The sequence below is a fragment of the Pempheris klunzingeri genome, chromosome 18 (genome assembly GCF_042242105.1).
Source record: "Pempheris klunzingeri isolate RE-2024b chromosome 18, fPemKlu1.hap1, whole genome shotgun sequence".
Lineage (NCBI taxonomy): Eukaryota > Metazoa > Chordata > Actinopteri > Acropomatiformes > Pempheridae > Pempheris > Pempheris klunzingeri.
Genome location: NC_092029.1, coordinates 4,693,424 through 4,706,313, shown reverse-complemented (window position 1 = coordinate 4,706,313; position 12,890 = coordinate 4,693,424). Strand labels below are relative to the sequence as shown.

The 12,890-nt window shown below is 42.1% G+C and overlaps 1 protein-coding gene across 1 annotated transcript in view; it reads right to left on the bottom strand.

Moving 5' to 3' along the window:
* Positions 1–12,162, bottom strand: part of flrt2 (fibronectin leucine rich transmembrane protein 2) — a 34,274-nt gene extending 22,112 nt beyond the window's left edge. Inside the window, exon 1 of the mRNA XM_070849366.1 lies at positions 11,928–12,162. The gene's annotated coding sequence lies outside the window, so the exon portion shown is untranslated. The remainder of the gene's footprint in view (positions 1–11,927) is intronic.
* Between the last annotated feature and the right edge of the window lie 728 nt (positions 12,163–12,890).

Here is a 12,890-nt window from a genome sequence, read left to right as displayed (position 1 = left end):
AACTCACATCTTTCAGTTTGTACACTTGAGCTACGCTGACTTTCTTTCAGGACATCCAGATATAATTTGGTGATTTTAACACTTTTCAGTGCTTGAATTTTGGCTGAATCTTTAAATCCTTTCAGTGTGTTGCCTTCAACTTAACAGAGAGCTTTCATTTAAAGTGACACTTCAACTTCATTCAGTGCTTACACATAAACTGAGTCTTCAGCTTGTCCATTTTCAGATGTTTCAGCTGCAATTGTTTTGACACGTACCAGAAGGAACATATACCTTTTATTGTGAAAATGAAGCCTTTTTCAACTGTTATTTTTTCATTATCATTTATAGCACTTAGATCATTTTTTTAATACATTATTTTTAAAGAAATGTTTTTGACTGCAACTAACCTCTGACAATGTGATGATGGTTTTATTGCCCAATTAATCAATTAATCATTTTTTGTCAGAAAATAGCAAAAAAATCACATCACAATTCCTAAATTGACATAGATAAATTGCTTTTGACATGCCAACAGTCCCGAATGCAAAAATATTCACTTTACTATCACATAAAGGAAAAGCAGCAGCTGAAACAATCAATCAGTTCAGTTTAGTTGTGGATTCTTTTTCTGTTGATTGACTAACTGTTGACGTGACCAACTGTTTCTCACTTAAATTATTAGTATTGTTTGCACAGTGTGTTTGTAACACCAGAGCTAGGCCTTCTTGTCACAGCAGGTTTACATCAGCGAATACAGCAAAATTTCTCATACCGTTCAAAACAGTCGCAAAATTATCAAGAACAAATGTCAGAGATTATTAATTTAACATTAATTAAATGCTACAAGCCTCGGAGGGTGCAGCAATGCTAGCTTGGCCTTCATGTCTGATGGTGTCAGTGGACCTGAAGTAGCAGAAAAATTAGAGAAATTAACAAAAAAAAAAGGTCAAACCCACCATGTGTTTCCTTTAAATGGCATCAATTTTGAAAGTGGTTACATTTCCAGGCCTATTACTGGCGCCGCAGGGGAAGTGGGTGTAAAGCGGCACCACAAGGCCACGAACATCATCCATATGTCCCTGTGAGCATAAGGTATGAGGATGAGGAGAGAGAGAGAGGGAGGAGAGCACTTGACCCCTATTGTCTCTGTGTTTGGTCATATTTCCTTGTCTCAGTCATGAGCTGAACTGCACCTCCTTGGTATATGAGTACGTCAAAGACAAAACATAACACCACAGGCATGCAGAAACACACACTTGGAGAGAATGTCACTGCAACGTGGGTTCATCACCCCCACCAAGAATGCTGCAGCTCATCCTTTAAGGAAGGGAGTGATAACACACACTCCCACACAGCTACATTTCTGTTTTTCATCTGGGCATACAAAGATGTGCATGTCTTTGCAGCGTTCTTTCAGTGGGGCTCCTTTGACATTTAACCAAAGCAAAACAAATTCCACTCATGAGTGCATTTTGAATACACAAAAAAGAAATGTGTAAAACTATACCCAGAGATGTCAGAGTGTAAAAAGTCTCCTGATAATAAATACAGGGTGGATGGAAGCAGCAGAACAATACTTGCTTACCGACTAGCTTGTGATATTTGTGCCTGTAAATGAGGCCATTTTGTTGCAAATAACGATGCGGCTTCACACAGTTTACTGGCTAATTTAAAAGGAGACCATTTTGAAGCGTGACCCTGTAGAAACTGAGTGGTTTTATTCCTCGTCTGGGCTCTGATTTTAAAGAAATGGCCTCACTAAACCGCCGTTACTTTTATACGTCTGGGTCCATTTACGTGAGCAGTCCCTGTTGTATAATTTCTCCCTGTTCACCCCCCTCTCCTCCTCTTTGTCCCCCATCTCTTTCTTTCCTCGACACCATATGGGAGACAGAAATGCAGCATGTTTTTTGGAATGGAAAATTGATTATAAATAGACGATGTGAGGGATGCACGGTAATGATGGGAGAGAGTGCTCTGTCCCACAGCACAATGTCACCACAAGCTATCAGCTGCCCCGGTGCTGAGCTTTGATGCTGCCTGATGCATATTCTTATGCTTTGACGCTGGTAAGTCTATATGCCTCCAGAGAGCTTGCCTGGGGGTCAACTAATGGGACCACTGCCATCCTCCCTCTTTGCTTTGGAAAAGCAGCAATGCCTTTTTTCCCTCCCTCTCTTTCTCTTTCCTGAGGGCTTGGTTACAATAACTACATCTCTCACAAACCCAGATGGGGGGCCAAGCTGGAGCTCTGGACACGTATAGAGAACAGAGAGAAGGAGTGTAAGTAACCAGCCTGTGCATTCAGAGCCAACACAAACTGACTCACACCTTGGAATCTTTCAATTTGCCTGTAATAAATTGCAGTAGGAAGCAATTGTGTCGCAGATGTGCTGAGGGGGTTGAAACTGAAACCCATGCAGGGACAGCAGCACGCTCTCAAAGAGAACAGCACCATATAGTCTTGCCTTTGAATAGTTGAAGGAATGGAAACAAAGTGTGATTCCTGAATCTCTTTCTCACACATACATCCTCAAGGCCACTGCTTGTTTGTCAGACCAGATATGCTTTTACAGTATGTTAATGTGTCAAGTCAGTACTTCAGCTTGTGTATTTTCTCACAGTAAAACAACAATACAACTGGCAGCAGCAGCAGCAGCAGCAGCGGCAGCAGCAACTAGTCTGGCAATTTCAAACACAACAAAAGAGCTCTCACAGAAAGATTTGGAAGCAGCATAAAACAGCTACAGGAAGTTCTCACAGTGTTTGAAATACAGTGCATATCCTCCAGCCAGGTGACCAGGGTTAGACGAAGTGGTAATACAGGCCTAACCTGCCCTCTTTTCCTGCTGTGTTAGTGCCCAGCTGAGTGGCGGTCAGCTCTGTTTGCTCTAACTGCAGGTGGCATCGGTGACACGCATTAGTCCCCCTCTGCCCCCATAACCGAAGAGCAAATGTGAGCTCCGCAGAGCGCCGGGGCCCAGACGTAACTGGATAAAGGCTGTCGAAGGGCCTCGTCTGAGCCACAAGTGGAAACGCAGGCCGAATCTAATAAGAGTCCAACCCGCAGCCATGTAGACTGTATCAAAACAAGGGCTCTGAATACGGACTTCTTCTTGCAGGTAATTTGGTCTCGGCTGGGCCCAAACTCGTGTTATTCTGTTACATTCCCTCACGCTCCCTGTTCTGCGCTCTGGTTCGTTGCTTTTACAAGAGAAAAAACAGACATTTGCTGACCTTACAAATTACATTCTGTTACAATGATGTATAGTCTGCGCGGACAGCTGATTTGAAACTAATAACATTGTCAGTGACGTTCCGAGGCTTTTCTTTCTTACATGATAAAAAAAACATCTTTAAGTGGAAAGTGGCATTAAAGGCTTGTTTTTAAAATGGAGGCAGAGGAAGGGAATGAGATTGGCAGAACCTTGTTTGCTTGGTGAGCGTGTGGGTATCAGATAACGCAGTGCGTGTTTTATTGGGTGACAGACAAATAAAGAATAGCAGAACAACGTGTGGGAAGACAGGCACTGGTCTAAAAGCCTCCATTCATCCCTGAGTCATGTTTCACGGGGCTGCAGTGTCAGGTTGGACCCTAATCTCCTCCAGATGCCCTCGCAGGAAAACAACATCCCCGCCTGCACCGCCACAGAATAAGAAGACAACACCGAACCTTGATAACATAATTGATTTGCAAGTTTCTGTAGTTGTTTTGACTTTGCAAGTATGTATTTATGCATGTATCCTCTCTGTTTGGCTTCCTCTATCCTCACTTTCGAGTCTTGATCAAAACTGTATCTCCTTCCACTCATCTGCTCTCCCTGTACGCCTGCCTGTTCCTGCTGGATGGGAAGAGCAAGGGAAATATATGCATAACCCTCCACTGACATGCCGTCTCGTTTGATGTGGGATTCTCAAACAGATGCCCCGTCTCTCAGACGTTATTGGGGGATATTAAAGTGCTGCGTGGCTCTGTCTCTCTGACTCCTTAATACAAACACACACACCATCATTTGCAAAAGCCAATTCCATTTCCTGCGTTAGAAGCTAGCTTCACAGCTTTCCTCTGTTATTTGGAAAGTAAATAAAAACTTAGTGCGGGAACTTTAGATCAGACAGAGGGTTGGTGCTGCAGTCAGGGTTGATTATGAAGTTCAAAAAAGGATAATTTTTATTATCAGGTAATGTATTGATGATGTTAGGGTGATCAATAAAATGTCACGGTCACAGAGAAAAAGGGGGACGCAACTTCAGAAGAAAAAAGCAATTCAATTTACATTCGATTGAACATTCAATTGATTTGAATTTCCATTTCAAATCATTTGAAAACCTGCAAATCTTCATAATTGCGAAGCTGAATTCAGTGAATGTTTTGCATTTTTGATGATGACTGCTTTAAAATAGTAGTTCAACATTCAAACAACAGTCCTTTTATGCTTACTTCCTAGAGAGTTAGTTGAAAATATGGAAACCACTCCTCTGCCTGGAGGATTCATATGAAGCTTAGAGTAAAGACTGAAAACAGGTGATTCAGGGAGCCTGGCTCTGTCCAGAGGTAAAAAAAAAAAAAAAGAATCAACCTATGTCGCTCTCCAATGAACCAGTTATATCTTTTAGTTTAATCCGTATAAAAACCTGCAGCACAAAAGCAACAATTTGTCCACGTAATCCCTAATGGTCATACTACATGCTTTAGTTTCTGTACAGATTGAACAAACAAGATATACCGTGTCCATTAGTAAGTTTTAAAGTTGGCGGAAGGCTGAATTTGTGACCTTCTGACAGATCCAGGCTACCGGTCTGCCTGTTTCCAGTCCGTCTGCTAAGCTAACTGGCAGCTGGTGGTAGTCTCATATTTAACATGAGAATGGTATCAATCCTCTCATCTAACTCTCAGCAAGAAAAACAAATAAGCACTTTACCCAAAATGTCAAGTTAATCTTTAAATTTTAAAGAAGTCATCTCATCACCAGATTGACTCCCGTCGAAACATCTGTGTTCAAACTTGCTACAGGCCGACTGAAAAACACCTTACACAGGCCCAACACTGCAAAATCTTATTCAATAAATAAAAGTGTTTGAGTAAGGATGTATCTGTCCTTGTAAAACAAAACTGTGAATACACATAAATGAAATTTACAAGCCAATTGCATCTCTGGAGTAGAGTCAAACTTGTAAACACTGAGGAGGAGGCAGAAGCAGAAAAGATAAGCCGGTCTTGAAATATCTAGGCCAGTCAAACGGAGGTGTGGTTGGGGACGGACGCTGAGGCTCTCGCTCCAGGCCAGGTCTGTGGGAAGGTCATGTGAAAGCAGAATGTGGCTGAGCTGGATGCTTGCCAGAGGCTGTTGTAGTTAAGTAAGATTATTTTTCTTACAGATTATTCCTCCCTGTTCCAATACAGTCCAGGTTATTTGAATAACTGGGTTTGGAAACATTTGTGACAATATCTTGCCTCGAGGAAGAGATCTCAGATTTTTTTCTTCTTTTTTGAAGGTGTATTGTTTCAACAAAAATCAACAGAGATAATGAGAGACCAGGCTTTTGCATGCTGCATTACTGGACAAACAATTACCCAGCAATTACTGTGAAGCTTTTGAGATAGAGGGGAATGCATCACTCAGCAGGCAGCTGACAGCATGAGCTAACTCAGCAAGCGACATGCAAAATAGGAAAATAATGGTGTAGAGTGCCAGAAGAGAAGGTGGCCCATGCAACACAGAGACACAGAATAAACAAGAAGGAGAAGGCAGCATGTAGATGGAGGAAAACCAATTTGAGTAGACAGCTTAAGGGAAGATATACAAATAAAAGGACATATATTCAAAAGGAAGTGAATGCACATATTGAGGCTTTCCCGTGCTGTCAAAGCCGGGCCATCAAGAGCCTGTCTGACTGGCAACAGGACAGGCAGCCTGGACAGGCATGTTCCAATCTGTTTTACAGACAATGAATCATGTATCACCTGGTGTTAAAGTAGTACATATAAACAGAATTATTAAATTTGTTCCCATATGAAAGGATTATTTCATTTCAGGATATTATACTGTGGGTTTCACAGTGGTTGAGAAAGTTTAATAAAGGGAAAAGTTTAAGGTAAGCAATAACAGGAAGTCCAGGGAGTTGCATAATGTCAATGTGGCGTATACTTTGGAAGTGGAGCTTGTGTGTGGTGTTGACGAGACCTTTGATCCAACCCCCATCACTGAGTCATGAGTTTGGCTATTGCAACAACAAAACTGGTGAGACAAAGAGCGTGGACAGAGAACAGAAAAGGGTTGAAGACAGATACAGAGGGGAGATAAAAAAGGAGAAGGAGAGAAATGGAGAATATGGGTAAAAGAAAGGCGTTAAGGCTTCGTTCAGACTGGCAGCTTAAATCCGATTTAGGCATATCCAGATTGGAATCAGATTGCTTTTATCAAGCGGAGATGGCCAGAAACACGCAGAAGTCACACTGCAGGTATTTTGAAATCTGACACAAATCAAATTTTAAATGACTTAACCGAGCCTCTCAAATCAGATCAGAGTTGTCCTGTACGTCACTCGAAAACCATAACACAGAACATATGACAGTGACATCACATCTTCTTGTGACTGCCGCACCGCGGTGGAAGAAGTGCTTAGATCTCCAGGAAAAGTGCCAGTGTGCCAGTCCTGCTTTGAAAATCCTTCTTATAGGAAGTAAAAGTTCAGAGGTTCTATCAGAAAAATGTCCTTAAAGTATCAAAAAGTAGTAGAAAAATGCCCCTGTGACTGCTGTTATTATAATTAGATGGTTAATACCGATGCCTCAGTGAATAAGCAGCATTTTACTTTTGTAGCTCCCATCTAGACACTGATTTTGAGGTCACAAGCCTCAAAGATCGGGCTGGTAAGCTGAAAAGCAGCTCTCTAAAATAAATAGCATGATATTCCCCTTTGACATGTAGAAGGTAGAAGGTAGCAGAAATGGGAGTACAAGTACGTACAGTGCTGGAGCACTTGAGTAAATGTGGTTACTTTTCTCATGCTGCTTCCACGCCTTAATGTTTTGGTTTCATTCTAGAGAAACGCTCCATGACTCACTGTATGTGCAGCAGTGTCATTACCACAGAAACAAATCCTGCCTGAATGCAAAATGCAACATTGTTTGTAACTGACTAAAAGGGTTTCAGCCCTAAAGATTAGACTGGATGATTGTATGTGAGGTGTGAACATAAAATCTAAGATAAGAGGGAAAGATGAGGGCACAGGGTTGTTGAGTTGAATATACGTCAGCAGCACAAAGCCTCTTGCAAGTTCAGTGTGGTTGGAGCGGAGAATCATGGAGCGGGGCCCTGTGCTGTGTGCTGTACGCCCGCTGGCAGCCGCTCTGGCTGGCATTCGCCATCGCTTTTTTGGCTGCTTTCAGAAGGCTCCAAAGCAAACAAGAATCGCTCTGCTAACAGGCCGTAAAACTTGTGTGTCAGCTTACTCAGTCATACGCTGCACTGCACTTCACTTCACTTCACAAAATGGCAGGAAGGCATGACAATTTCTTATCACATGATTTCAAATTCTGAGGATAATTAAGCTTTCTTTTTAAGAACTTTTCGAATTCAAAAAATTCTCCTCACTTTTAGTGCAAGGATATTTGAGCTACACTGATACTAGGGCTATATGCATAATTTACCATTTAAAAAAAAAAAGAAAATATTTTTTGACATATTTGACAGCATCTCTTCCTCGGAGTGTGCTGTCAGCTGTGGTGCACTCCTGACTGGAGCGTGCCAGAGCCCTGTGCAGCCTGCAAAGCTGAATGCAGGTCGTATTTCCCTATTTTTCAGCCCATAGTGCCGGTTACTCTTTGAGACCTCTGTCCATTGATACAAATCAAACATTTGGAAAAAGACATAATGCTGGCTCATCGCTCAGAAAGTAGAAGCTAGCCAGGCCAGGCTTGTTAGTGTTAGCACTGATTCCCACTCTTTTCTTTATAGTTGAACAACTCGTGAATGATCAGCAGCTACAGCGGCCTTCGTGCTGCGTCTCTGTCTGTTGTCAGACACTTCAGATAACAATCAGTGATAAAAACAAGAACTTTTAATGGACGTACATTGATCGCCTGCAGTTACCCCAAAGGATTGCATTACATCCGTTGCAGCCCATTTCACAGCTGTTGGCCGAGGTGATTTACTGGACCAGTTCCAAATGTTTTGTACCCACGAGTCATTATAAATCAAAAATATGGAACAAAAATAGGGCCCCAAATACCAGAGATATCCTTTAAGGTCTGCTTTTGTTCTTAGGTTTGTAAAAGAGTCTTAAAATTACCACCACTGGAAGCACACAAACTCCACCAAGAACATAAATACTGATATTTTAGCAAAAAGATGAAGACACATTTTAGTTGGACTTGATTCCAACGTCATGTTCACCTGCTTGTTTCGGTCATGTCACCCACATATTGTTGAACAAATGTACTTCAAACCAACCCAATTACATGCCGGTGTAATAATATAATTTGTGCTTTACAGTGTGTGGCAGTCCCGGGGTCTTTTCCATACAGAAGTAAATGCAAGCCAGATTTAAATGGCTGTATTGAATGTTTATGGGCTTTCTTTGTCCCCAAGTGGTTTGAATTGCAGGCCCTTTTTGAGAGCATTGTTGCTGTGGCAATCAAAGCAGTGATTTTCCTTTTATGCCACTCTGTAAAGAACAATCAAAGGTATTGGTGAATGTGAGTCATTTGAAGAAAATCATTTGTCACCTCTGATGTTGACACACATTTACCAAAACACTGCGAATGTCAACGTCCTTGCCACAAAAAGGCATTCTGGCAGCTGAAGGATGGCAAAAGTAAGTCATTTTTTCCTCCCATGTTTGCCTGTGGACGTCTTATAGAGGTCAAGGTTGTCTATTGGGGTGAAGCTTTTTTCCCTTTGAGAAGGTAGTCAGTCTCTCTGAATGACAGGTCCGTCATAAACAGGGTGCCAATGGTCACGATTATGTGTGTTTGATGAAAACAGCCACTGCTGGAATTTATCATGGCTGGTGTTGAATCGCTCCATTTGACCTCCACACACGTGTGAGATACTTGTAGTGAGGTCACTGTGGCAGCTTCATGTTTTTTACATCGGTCCTCATGTTATTCTAATCACATGTCTGCGCCATTGACTATAATCTAATGATTGGACTCCAAATGTCCGGGTATTATCTTCAGAAAATAAACAACATTCTCTTAACTATTGAGTTATGTGTTTATTTTAAAGGCGGCGGTAAGAATTCAAGCCCTGCTGGCAAAATGTAGGCTGACTTGCAGATGTATATATAGGGTCGTTTTTTATAGACACTTAACTCCAATTAACCTTCATTCTCCTATTTGCCTGTAATCACATTATCCTCTGGTATTTGACTCTATTTTTCTTTCATCCAAGGGAGGCCGTGTCCTCCTGCTACATGCCCAGAGAACGGTGAGGCAGCAGGAGAACAAGCTTCTCCTTGTGCTGGATCTGCCAGTTGGCCAGAGAACCAGTCTATGGTCTACTCTCTCTCTCTCTCTCTCTCTCTCAGTGCTCGCCTCACGCTCCCTTTTTAGCCCTCTCCTTCTGCTCCCTCGCTGCATATCTGAGCTCTGCCCTCGGGCCATGTCCAGCGCCAGACAACGTCTGATTCATGCCTTCAGTCGGCCGCTGCGGTCAGCTGACTCTATAGTACTATAGGATTGGGCTTGTTGGTTTGATTGATTCAGTATCCTGCCAGGATGCTGATCAATTCCAGCGTACTGTAAGAGTGCCTAAATAAGAGTCATTTAGGAGAACAGTTTAAACAAGAACATTGCTTTTTTTATTCCAATCACATCCTATTTTATCATCTTAATAATTTCTCTCTAATACCTTCAGACATAGCGAGTCATTCCTGTTGTCAAACTAATGATTTAAATTCTCACTGCTAAATGTCTTCAAATGGACAGTTTGAATTGGTGCCTCTTTCTTCCCCCTGCGCCGTACAAAAACACATTCCAGCTGTCAAATATGTTCATTCATGAACTTCTATATAAAACTGTTTCTGACTACCTGCCTCTCCCCTAAAGCAATTATAGGTGAAAGAGCTCCCTTTCAGCACTTGTACTCCTTCCATTTAAAAGGGTGCACATAGAGCCATTGCCCACACGGCACTTCAGTGACATATTTTCAGAGCTGATGCATGAATGATGACGCATTCAATTTGCAGTGATTTGAAAGATTTGGAAATGTCACCTCAGTGAGGCTCCTACTTTACACACTTCTACTCCATTTAGCTGAAAGTTACGGCTACTTGTTACGCCCCACATTGAGATTCTATATGCAAAACATGAGATGACATAAGAAATTAGAGTTGCTAATTATTAAAATGCTCCACATACATTAACCCATCAGTATTGACAACCCAGTAATAGTATGTATATATATATATATATATATATATATATAGAAGTAACACATTATAGTCAAATGTTGCCATGGAGATTGCATGAAAACTAGTTAGCAAGCAAGAAGAGTTGCTAAAATAGCTAAAGAAAAATAGAATAAAAGGATCTCAAATAGTTAAAAAAGGTAGCTTAAAGTAGTGGATAAATAGTTAAAAACATATTCTGTCTATCTATCTATCTATATATATATATATATATATATTTCTTTGTAACTTGATATTAGAGGGCTACGTCACATAAAAAAGGTTGCTAACCACTGGTGTACACTTTGATCACACCATAGCTCTGACCCTCGACTTGATCCATGATAATGGATGTATGTATGAATCACTGAGATGATCAGTCTGGAATAGAAACCAATTTAGTAATCGTCTCCTCCACAAGAAGCTGTGCAGGAAACCCATCAGCTAAAACTCCCAGATATTGCTTGAAAATACTGAACAAATGTTAATGTATTACGATAATTAAATGTTAGAGGTTGTATGTCAGTGCTGGCGAGGTATGTGCTGTTACTCTCTCATTAATCGCGTCCATTAGCAGCCGTGGTCCTAGATTTGGCGTGCTGGTGGTGTGTTAAGTAAAACCTGTGCATAAAACAGCTTTGTAAATGAAGTGCATTCAGGGCAGCGTACCCTGGCAGGAAAAAAGAAAGCTTTTGATCATAGAGATGCCATTATTTCCCAAGAAGCGTACTGTGTTTACCTGTGAGGAGCAATGGAGCACTTCACACCCATTTAAATAATGAGACCACTGCAAAAGATGTTACAGATAATTGTTACTGTTTCACCTCAGACATTTTTAAAGTTATTGCTGGGAATGCTCACAATTATTTTAAATTGCTTTCTGCCCAGAAAGGAAGAGCAGATGGCAGATTTCAGAATGTAAACTGGCCCTTACACTGTTCTGAATTTTTAACCACCGCAAAACAGTGTGAATCCACTCTTTTATTACGCCTTTTTTTTCAATAGTATACTCAACCTTTTGTTTGGAGTCTCCTGTAGGCCACCCATTAAAATCATCTCCTTATTTAAAACTTTGCTTTAGAGGGATTTGTCACCCCAAAGGTTGACAAGACAAGTGCACAAGGTCAGAGAGAGACACGGTGAACAACAGCCAGTGAACTAGAAAGTAGCATGGCAGCCATGAATAATGCATGCATGAAAGGTTCATCTAATGGCACTCTTAAAACTTTTAAAAGTTGATCTTTGCTTTCAGCTGAAGATGCTCTTGGCTAAAAAGCCTCCTTTCTCTAACTTACTGCAGTCATCCTCCGAACTCAGCTTGAGAGGAGCACTGATTAGTTTAATTATGTTTGCAGTGATTAAGCATCTTAATGGTACTCATCACAACATGAGGCATGAATCACAATGATTCTGAGACGTGACATTTTGGGGAACAGCTTTAAAGAGGACTTCTTTTTTTCCTGGAAGAGTTCCTTTTTTGCGCTCTTTAACACACACACACACACACACACACACATACACTAGCAGAGAATTTAAAGAGGGACACTTACCGTCTTTGGACACTTGGTGGTCATGGTGAGGTCAGAGAAGAAAAAGAGACACAGACAAGAGTGGAGAGCACGACCTCGCAGCACTGCACTCACATCCCGGCCGGCGGCTTCCAGACCGACGGGGCTCGTTAACTTGAAAGCGTGGATGGAGGGCGGCGGGCTCGCTGGAGTGTGTCAAGAGGAAACTGCAGGCACCAGTCAGTCAGGCCGCGGAGAGACAGCGAGAGGGCGAAAATGAGACAGACAAAGGCAGAGAGGATTCAAAGACGCCAGCAGTTTCTTCTTCCTCTTCCTCCTTGCTTTCTCTGGTGTAACTTAACCCCCGAAGAGCTCCAGCGAGCAGACACACAGAACCAGTTCCAGACCTGTCCTGCACCAACGGCTGCCTCTCCCCCTTCTCCCTCTCTCCCTCTCTCTCTCTCTCTCTCTCTCTCCCCCGTCTTCTCTCTGTTTTTTGGTATCATTTAACTCTTGATTCCGTGGCCCGACGATGAGCTCACCGCAGGCTCAGGTTTCAGCGCCTTTACTGGAATGCAAGGGCAGTCGCACAGAGAGGCAGAGGTGCCGGGGAGGTCAAAGGCTACTGGGGTAGTGTGTAGCAACAGAGAGGAGAGAGGCGTCTGTCATCTGGGGGAGTTCCAGAGGAGGGATATCTGAGGGGCCTGGAGTGCCGAGAACAAAACAGGAGTTACAGGGGTCGTGGGTTACGGAAGTTGTGGGGCCAGGCAACATTTGACAGCTCTGGGGGCTATGGACTTGTGGACACTGAGTACATTTACACGCTCAAACACACACTCACACACAGACAACCTCTCCTAAGTGCTAGATTTATTGCTCACTTAAAGACCGAGGTGTTTCCTCAGGGAAAAAAGATTTTTTTTTTTTTTCTTTTTTTGTGGAGCCGCTGCTTTCACTTCTTTGCTTCTTTGGTCAGAGATATGAATTATTCAATTCAAACAATTT